Here is a 10,762-nt window from a genome sequence, read left to right on the forward strand (position 1 = left end):
AACAACTATACATAATCATACAGAAAGGAAGAAGGAAGGAAGGAAGGAAGGAAGGAAGGAAGGAAGGAAGGAAGGAAGGAAGGAAGGAAGGAAGGACAAATATAAGTGAGGGAGGTGAAGAGGGAAGAACGAAGGAAAGAAGAGAGATGGAGGAAGAGGAAGAAAAAAAAGGAAAGGACTTTTGTGTGGTTGTCTAGAGAGCAAAAGGAAAGAAACAACGGAAATCATTAAGAGAGTAAATACCCCAGAGGAAGAAATTTAAAAACAAAACGAAACACAAAAACAACATATTGATGAGGAGCAACTTGAACAGATACAGAAGAAAATGCATTAAAAAAAAATGAAGAAAGAATTGATAGTATAAATAAAGAGGTACAAGAACTTAAACTGTCATCACAATTCAGAGAGGGAATAACCAGCAGAGTACTGGAAATGCCATAAAAGCATGAACATGCAATCCAGAATATAAAGACTGAAATGGCAGAAGCATCCAACACAATGGTGGGCCAAAAAAGTGGAACTGAAGAGATGGAACAGAGTGAGTGAGCCGGAAGACAAGAACCTCACTGGAAACATACTAGAAGAAAAATTAGAGATTAGATGTAAAAAAAATGGGGGGGAAACCCCCAAAACCAACAAAACAACAACATTAGAATCATATGGGCTGACATCAAAAGGTTAAACATATGTATGATTGGAACTCCCAGAACACGGTAGTGACAGGGAAGTCATAGATAAGTTTGTGGGAAAAGTACTAGAATAAAACTTCTATAGTATTTTGAAGAATGAGAAAATACACATTCAAGAAGCAAGTGAACTCCAGAGTACACTCAAAAAGAAAAACATCAAGACAAGTCATAGTCAAATTCTTCAAATTGAAAGATAAGGATGGAATACTAAAAATAGTGCAACAAAGACAAAGAGTCACCTTAGAGGGGAAAAAATTAAATTCTGATTTCTCAGCAGAAACCCTGTGAACTGGAAGACAGTGGAATAGTATGTACAAAAAAGTGAAGGAAAACAATTGCCAGTCAAGGACTCTATACCCACCAAAGCTCTCCATCAAATATGAAGGAGAAATTAAATCCTTTGCAGAAAAGAAGGAACTTACAGACTTGTGAAAACCAGACCAAAACTACAAGACATTTTAAATGGAGTCCTTCACACTGAAACACCAAAGGAAAATGTATAGACCATGGTAACCTGGAACAACAGAAAAAGAAACACAGCAAAATGGAAAAAGTAAAACGTGGCCTGACAATAATCACACTTAATGTGAATGGACTAAATGAGCCAATCAAGAGGAAAAAGAGCAGTAGAATGGATTAAAAAAACAAAGTGCCTACCAGAGACACATCTAAAAAATGGAGAAAAAAATATACTAAAAATCAAAGGCTGAAAAAAATATACCAAACAAATTGCAACTTTAAAAAAGCAGGAACGACAATATTAATCTCTGGTAAAACAGACTTCAGAATGAAAACCACCTTAAAAGATAAGGAAGGGCATTATGTACTGATTAAAGGCATAGTAGATAAAAAAAGACATTACCTTGGTCAACATTTATACACCAAATGCTAGACATACAAAATACATAAAACAATGGTTAACAGAATTGAAGAGAGAAATAGGGAGCACCACAATAGAGTTAGGCGGCTTCAACACACCACTATGACCAAAGGATAGGTCAATACAAAGGAAACGAACAAAGATGCAGAAGACCTAAACTATACAATCAGCCAGCTCAACCTTGTGGATGTATTCAGGATACTGCACTCAACTAAAACTCAATTCACTTGCTTCTGAAGTCCAGATGGTACATAGTCCACCATCGTTCACATATTAGGGCATAAACCAAGCCTCAACAAATTAAAAGAGAAATTGTAATGATAGAAAATATCTTCTCAGATCACAATGCCATAATATTAGGAATTAACCACAGGAGGTAAAACTTAGAAAATCACCCATGTGGAATCTGAATAACTCTCTACAGAATTGGATTTTTAAAGTAAATTTACAGAATCCTACAGGGCCTACACAATAAAAAGACTGATAACACAATTACAAAATGGGCAAACAGACATGGAAAGACTTTTCACAGAGGAAGACATTCAAATGGTCAGCATATACATGAAGAAATAGTCTAAATCACTGGCAATAAGAAAGATGCAAAACAAAACTACAATAAGATACCATCTTACTTCAGCAGCACTGGCAAAGTTTAACAGGAGTGCAAGTAATATATGTTGTAGAGGATGTGGTGAGATCAGAACTCCTATACATAGTTGGTGGGACTATAAAATGGTACAGCCGCTTTGGAGCATTTTAGCATTTCCTCAGAAATTTGAACATAGAATTTCCATATGACCCAGCTGTTTCACTGCTTGGAATATGTCCCAAGAAAATGGAAACTTAGGCACAAATGAAGACTTGTACACCAATGTTCATAGGAGTATTATTTACCATTACAAGAACATAGAGACTGTCCAAATGTCCAACCAGTATCAAATGGATTGAGAAATTATGGTACATTCACACGATGGCAGCACCCAGGAGCAAAGAGTTTTTAAATCATTACCTAACTTGGGAGGGACTCGAGAGCATTAAGCAAAGTGAACTAATTCAGTCCCATAAAGGACAAATACTGCATAAGACTATTATTGTAGAATGTGTATGAGGATCCAAGGGAAGCAGGATGAGAGTGGATGAGCAGGGATGGGGAATGGGAGAGGGACTGTTGAAGGGGGGAGGTTAGTCATAGGGTCATATAATTTTATGGGTGGAGGGAGGAGTGGGTAAAGGAAACAGGAATGCTCTGTTGTGAAAAACAATGTATATGAACTTTGGAAGTAAACCAGAACAAAATAAGAAAAAAAAATTAAATAAAGAAATAAATGGTGCAACCATTCTAGAAGGCAGTTTGGCACTTCCTCAAAAAGCTGAACATAGAAATTCCATATGACCCAGCTATTCCACTACTTGGAATATACCCTGAGAATATGAGAACTGAGGCACAAACAGATTTATACACCAATGTTCATAGCAGCATTATTCACTATTGCAAGACATGGAAACAGCCCAAATGTCCAACCACAAATGAATAGATTGAGAAATTATGGTACATTCACACAATGGACTATTATGCAGCAAGCAGGAGCAAGAACTTTGTAAAGTACTACCTAACTGGGAGGGACTGGAGAGCATTATGCTGAGTGAACTAACTCAGTTCCAGAAGGATAAATATTGTATAAAACTGTTATTATAGAATGAGTATAAGGATCCAGGAGGAGTGGGAGAGGCTTGAAGCAGAAGGATGTGGATGTACAGGGGGAAAAGGGGATTAATCATTGGGTTGTACAATCTGATGGGTGGAGGGATGAGGGAAATTAAAAGAATTTGTTCAAAATTTGTATTTGAATTTTGTAAATAAACCGGTAGAAAAATAAAAAAAGAAAAAAATTCCATGAAATCCAGGTAAAGTAATATAATTCTTTCATCAAATCCATTGTGAAGAGTTAGCAGGCTTTAGAAGAGAAGGCAAGGGGAAATAATTAATAGATAACTGGGTCAAGGGAAAGTCAATGCACGATTAGGGGTTGATTAGACATTATTTATTTATTTATTTATCATTATTTATCCTTATCAATGGTAATTAATGTTACAGAACAAAATGTCTACAAATAATTGTAGGAAAAACTGATTACTTGTAATCCTCCACTCAATAAAAATCCTTTAAAATAATTAAAAAAAAAAACCATGGCAAGGGAGCTCTGGTGGCCTAGTGGCAAGAAGTTCCACTGCAATCCTAGAGGTGTTTGGTTTGAATCTACCAGATGCTCTGCTGGAGAAGGAGGGACAATCCCCTCCTGTACCAGTCAGATCCAATTTGACAGTACAGGCACAAAAATAATAAAATTAAATAATTTTTTTAAAAAAATACCATGGCTTGGATCCGATGCACCATAGCCTTTAAACTGACATTCTAGGTTTTTAGCACTTTGGAGAAATCCTTGTGAGTTTATTTTCCTAATGCAACACAACTTTTGATTTCTTGACTGCTTCTACTATGGGTGTTGATTGAGGATCCAAATAAAATTAAGTCACTGAAAAGTTCAATCTCTTCTCCATCTAACATAATGTTGCCTGTAGGTCATGGGGAGGATTTTTGGTGTTTTTTTTTTTTTTTATACTTCCATATGGAATGCTAGATGCGTTTGCTCTTTTAAAGTAAGTGTCTTAAGTCTTCTTGAATTTCTACAAGCAATGCTGTGCCATGTGTATAATGCAGGCTATAGATAAGTCTTCTATAAATTCTGATGTCACGTGGTTCTTCATATAGTCCAGCTTCTGAAATGATTTGGTCATGATACGTATTTCTATGAAGAAAGGCTCTAACCCTGACATACACCTTTTCTGAATGTTTTTATTGTACATGGTTGAATCAAAAGAGTCTTGATGCTGACACACAAGTGGTTTTTCAGACACTATAAATTAAACAATGAAAACTTTCTTCCATGGAGTGCCCGGTGTGTGTTTGAACTGTGTGCCTTTTGGTGGCAGCACAAATTCTGACCACTAAGTCATCAGAGCTCCATTTCCTGGAAGTTGTTGTTCGTGTATTTGAGTTGAGGTCATAACAACCATATGAGCAACAGATCTGAACTCTGTCCTATCTTGTGCCATCATCTTCATCTCACACACCTAAGTTCATTGCCATAATAAGTGTTTCAATCCATCTCATTAAGGGTCTTCCTCTCTTTAGCTGATGCTTCTCTTTTGTAAGCATGATGTACTTCTCCAAGTAGCCTTTCCTAGCAACATGTCCAGAAATAATTAAAGATGCTATGGCAAAATCTTAAATGATACATGAAGCATGAAAAAAAGATAGAAGGAGCCACTATACCAAAATGAATTGGTTCACACAGAAACATTTCAGAATACTTCCAAAATAACCTTCATGAAGGACACTGAAATGACCATATGATTAAGAACCAAAGTTAATAAAGGAAGAAGTTCAAGCAATACAAACTTACATATTTCAACAAACAGATACAGCCTGGATGTGCTTACCAGGTTGTGCTAAGAAATCTGGAGGATATCCTCAAGGCCAACTAAATGGAAGAAATTAATATTTATTTGCATTCCCTAAAAATATGATACAACATAAATGTAGATATTATTGAAAAATATTATTAATATCACATGTAAGAAAAATCTTGATGAAGATAATTCAAAACAGACCAGAACAGTATATTGATAGAAAACTGTCAGAGATACAAGCTGGGTTTAGAAGAAGCCATGAAACTAAGGATATCATTGATGATGTGAAATGGATCTTTGCTGAAAGCAGAGAGTACTACAAGTATATCTATTTGTATTTTATCAACTATGCAAGGACATTGACTGTATGGATCATAACAAAATATGGCTAATATTGAGAAGAAGGGGCCTCCTAGAAATTGATTTTGCTCATGTGAAATCTATATCTAGACTGTTACCTGAACAGAATAAGAGAATACTACATGGTTAAAATCAAGAAAGGAGTATAGTAGGAATGCATGATTTCTCCATACCTGTTCAATTTATATTCTGAACATGTCATTCAGAAGACTGGACTTTATGAAAATGACTGTGGCATCACTGTGAAGGAAGACTCATCAACTTGCATTATGCAGATGATATAACTATGGTTGCCAAAACATAGGAGGATTTAAAATGCTTCCTGTAGAAGTTGAAAGGCTGTAACCTTCAATATGGATTACATCTCAACATCAAGAAAACAAAAATCCTCAACACTGGAGAAATAGCATCATAACAGGTTGAGAAAAGATTGATGTTGTTAACAAGTTCATCTTGGTCAGATCCATAATCAATACCCTTGTCTCCAGCAGTCAGGAAATGAAAAGATAAGTTGCATTGGGAAAATTTGTTGTCAGAGACCTCTCCAGAGTACTAAAGTGCAACTATAAATGTCTAAATACTAAGGTATGTCTGATTCAAGTCATCATTTTCTGAATTGCTTTCTATTCATCTGAGAGCTAATCAGCACAGAAGAATCGATGTGTTTAGGTTGTGGGGCTGGAGAAGAGTATTGAATAGACATGGAACAAACAAATAGGTATGTCCTGGAGAAAATGAAAAACAGGTTGTTCTTTAGAAGCTAGGATTTTGAAATTCTATCTCAGATCCTCTGGGCATGTTGTCAAGAGAGCCCAGTTCTTGAAGAAGACTAGCATGCTTAGAAGAGAGAAGGCAATCACAGGAGAGGAAGACCCTAGATAAGATTAATTGATGCAATGACTGTGACAGTCTTTGTGTCAGAGATAGGTTGGATTGAGGTAGAGCTAGGTTCAGAGCCATTATTCATAGGGCCACTATTAGTCATAGTTGACTCAGTGGCACATAACCACAATAACAAACAACATTCCCAAAATATGAGACAAAACTTTGTCACCCTTGCCTCCAAGGATCATTCTGGCTGAACTTTCTTTCTTCAAAGCATATGTATTTTTTCCTTTTGTCAGGTCATGGGATGTTCAGTATACTTCTCCAACTTCACAATTAAAAGATATTTCTGTCATCCTTATTCATTGTTCAGTTCTCAGATGCATAGCAAGTGATTGAAAAGGCCATGGCCCGAATCAGGCACAACTTAGTCTCTAAATTGATGAGGTTTGTCAGTAATTTACAGAAGTGCTGAACTCCCAGTGCAATACGTCTCCTGATCTCCTGATTGCTGGTTCAGAGAGTGTTGATTAGGTTAGGGGTTCATGTAACAGGATATGTTTGATAACTTCAATCTTTTATTCCTCTATCATGATGTTTTGGAAGGATGGGTGGCATCCACTTCCATAATAGCTTGCTTCTGAAAACCCTATGAACCTGGAGAGAGGATGAAAGGCACCCAAGCGTCAAGGACTCTCCTTCATAGGGTCACTATGAATCGCCTGCAACTTGAAGGCATTTAACAACAACAACAACATCATGATGTTGGTCATCAGTCCATTGGTGAGTATTTTTGTCTTCTTGATGTTGAGATGCAATCCTGGGAATGAATATGAATAAAAGAAATTGAGCTCTAAAGGAGGAAGCTTGCAGTTAATTATTTTTTATCCCAAGATGATGCCTCTACATTTAAAATATTAACTACAAATGGACTTATTATGGAAAAAGTTACACACACGCGCGCGCGCGTGCGCGCGCGCACACACACACACACACACACACATTGATGACACTGTAAAGTTAAAGTTTAAGGTTAAAGTAAAAATAAAGCCTTTCTCCCTGTTTTCAAGTATAATTTTGTGTATTGGACAATGACTAGGGAGGATAGAGAGAGAGTTGATGCCTTTGAGCTGTGGTGCTGGAGAAGAGTATTAAATGTACCATAGACTGCTAAGAAAACAAACAGATTCATCCTAGAGAGGGTTAAACCAAGTGGCTCCCTGGAGGCAAGGAATCTGAGGCTCCATCTACCATACATTGGACATGTTGTAAGGAAGAACCGATCCTTGGAGAGGGACATCATGCTTGGGAGGGTGGAGGGACAGCGCAAGAAGGGAAGGCCTTCTATGAGGTGGATTGATTCAGTGACTGGGGTAATTGGGATGGGTGTATGGGAGACAGTGTGTTTGGCACAGGACAGAGCAGAGTTGAGGGATGTTGTACATAGGGCCGCTATGAGTCGCAAGCAACTTGATGGAACATAACAACAACAGTAACAATCCTTGTGTAAAAGCCTTGAATATATTTTAAAAACAGATTTCTGCATGATATTTCTCTCACACAGGATAATTAGAATCTCTGGATGAAGAAGGGCTTTAAGATAGTATTTCTTAGTTCCCCAGTGGTCCCGTAGATCTGTCTCTTGCTTCAACAGTGTTTGGATGGAACAGACCCAGCGACTTCCCCCTTTCCAACCTCTGACTACCCTCCAACTTCACCTCCAGGTGTAACCTCGGGATCATCTCAAACATTTATTTTCGGGACCAGCTAACACCTTTTTTTTTTTTTTTTTTTTTTTTTAGCTCCAAAACCTCGACCAACTACGAGCTCTCAGATCCGTCAAAATTATTCCGCCGAAGCAGAAGCTGGCGTCAACCCTCTGGTCAACCTGCACCTGCGGGCCTCTTACACTTACCTCTCTCTGGGTTTTTATTTTAACCATGATGATGTGGCCTTGGAAGGCGTGGGACACTTCTTCTGCGAGTTGGCGAGTGAGAAGCGCGAGGGTGCTGAGCGGCTCTTGAAGCTGCAAAACCAGCGCGGTGGGTGAGTCCTCTTCCAAGACACCCAGAATCCATCCCAGGATGAGTGGGGTAAAACCCTGGACGCCATGCAGGCAGCGCTGGCCTTGGAGAAGAACCTAAACCAGGCGTTTTTGGATCTGCACACCGTGGGTTCGGCCCACACTGACCCCCATCTCTGTGACTTTCTGGAGAACCACTTCCTGGAAGAGGAAGTGAAACTGCTGAAGAAGATGGGTGACCATCTGACCAACATTAGAAGACTGGGCGGCCTCCAGGCTGGGCTGGGTGAGTATCTCTTTGAGCGTCTCACCTTCAGGCACAACTAGGGGTCTGTGGGGACTTGCAGAAGGAAACCTCTGTGTCCCCGTGCCATCAGCAGCAAGCTTCTCTATCCTACCCTGATATAGAATCTTATCCACCCAGAAGCCCTTGCCCAAGCCTTGGACCAAATGAAACAATAAAGCTTTTTGCAACAGCTGCCAAAAAAACAACAACAAAAAAGATACTATTTCTTTCAACATCACCAGATTTACCAAAGTCTGAGAAACATTGTTGCAATGAGTAACTCTCAAACTGGTCTGCAAGGTAGTGTAATAGGGATATTTAATAAAATACATAAAAATAAATATCTAGTTCTGACTCAAGAACATCTCAGAAGAACCCATGTATTTGTATGTTTACAAATTACCAGTGAATTTCCAATGTGGATTAGGATTGCATAAATTGATAAGTAGGAATGGTTGTGTTTAGTGGCGAAGTGGCTGGGTTTTGCAGACAATGTTGATGTTTTGTACTTTCTAGTTGAGTGTTACTTGCTATACTATGAACACTAGATCTGATCCATTCCCTATCCTGTGCCATTCTCATCAGATCTGACCTACTTGAACTCGTTGCTACAGTCTTGTTGAGGGTCATCTTTTCTTTTTCTGATCCTCCACTTTGCCAAGTATGATGGTTCTCCCCCCAAGAATGGCCCCTCCTAACAATACATAAGTGAGATGAAGTTTCCCCATCCTTCCAATGAAAGAGAACCGTGGTTGTTCTTTCTTTGACATATTTTTTTCTTTGAAAATACATGGAATATTTAGTATTTTTATCCAACAACACAACTCAAAGAGGTGGATTTTTTTCTGTCATCCTTAGTCACTGTCAAATTTTTAGATGCATAGCAAGTAACTGCAAAGACTGTGGCTTGAATCAGGTACACTGTAGTCTAAGCTGGTGTCATTGCTCCTTAGCACTATGGAGAGGTCCTTGACAGCAGACTTTCCAAAGGTGACATAACTGTTTTTATTTTTTGACTGCTGGATCCAGAGGTGTTGATTGTGAATCAAAGTAAAGTGAAGCTGGTGACAACTTCAATGTTTTCTCTATATGTCTTGATGTTGCCTATTTGCCTAGTGATGAAGATTTTCTTATTGTTGACATGTAATCCATGTTGAGATGGTAACCCATTTTTTGGTGGCATCCACTTCCTAAAAAACATGCGTCAGGAAACTGTAAACTTTTATAAATGTTGATCGTTACAGTAAGGCTTCAGGCTTTTTGTCCATAGTGTCACTATCAGTCATGCTTGACTTGATGGCAATCAACAACAACAATACAATACAAATGTAGTCCTTTGATCTACTGAAGCACTTCAAGACATACTTGTTCTAGAAAGCAAGGTTGTGTCATCTAAATAACAATTTTTTTTAGTTTTTCTATATTCCTGGCATCATGTTGTTCTTTATAAACTCCAGCTTCTTGAATGATTTGCTCAATACATAGATTGATAGATCTGGAGAAGACATATAGCCTGATTCACACTTTTCCTGATTCTAAACCGTACAGTGTTGCCTTGCTATGTTTGGACAATAGCTTCTTGGTCTAGGTATAGGATTCTCATGAGCACAGTTGAGTGTTCTGGGATTCTTGTTCTTCTCAACGTCAGTCATAATTTGTTATGATAAAAAAAAACCCACAAAAAATCCTCACACAAATGGACATCCTTCTTGTGTATTTTATCTTCAGCCAATATCCAGCTGGCATCAGCAATGACATCTGTTGTGACATGGTGAGATGGCCTTTTTTATATCCCAATAGAACTTTCTGAAGTTCTCTGTAATAATACTGTTCTGATCTTTTTAGGATGATCTTCAGGAAGAATTTTCTTGCATATGATACTAATGATAATGTTGGATTAATTACTACATTCTGTTGGATCATCTTTCTTGGAAATTGTAACAAATATGGCTCTCTTCCAGCCAGTGGGCCAGACAGCTATCTTCCAAATATCCTGACATAGACTAGTGAATACATTCAGAGCTTCATCTTTTTGTTGAAACATGTGAATTGCTATCCTATCAGTTCCTGGATCCTTATTTTTTACAATGACTTCAGAAGAATTTGAACTTCTTCTTTCATTACCTTTGACGCTAACCAAATTCTGCTTCCTGAAATGGCTCTGTTGCAGTCAGTTCTTTTTGGTGCAGTAACTCAGTATTTCCCTTTCATCTTCTATGGATCCTTCT

At 38.1% G+C, this 10,762-nt stretch overlaps 1 pseudogene; it reads left to right on the forward strand.

The window, feature by feature from the left end:
• Positions 1–477: 477 nt before the first annotated feature.
• On the forward strand, positions 478–8,575 carry LOC102848693 (annotated as a pseudogene).
• The last annotated feature ends 2,187 nt before the right edge of the window (positions 8,576–10,762 follow it).

The sequence above is a fragment of the Elephantulus edwardii genome, unplaced genomic scaffold (genome assembly GCF_000299155.1).
Source record: "Elephantulus edwardii isolate Elephantulus edwardi_28Jun2011 unplaced genomic scaffold, EleEdw1.0 scaffold00079, whole genome shotgun sequence".
Classification (NCBI taxonomy): Eukaryota; Metazoa; Chordata; class Mammalia; order Macroscelidea; family Macroscelididae; genus Elephantulus; species Elephantulus edwardii.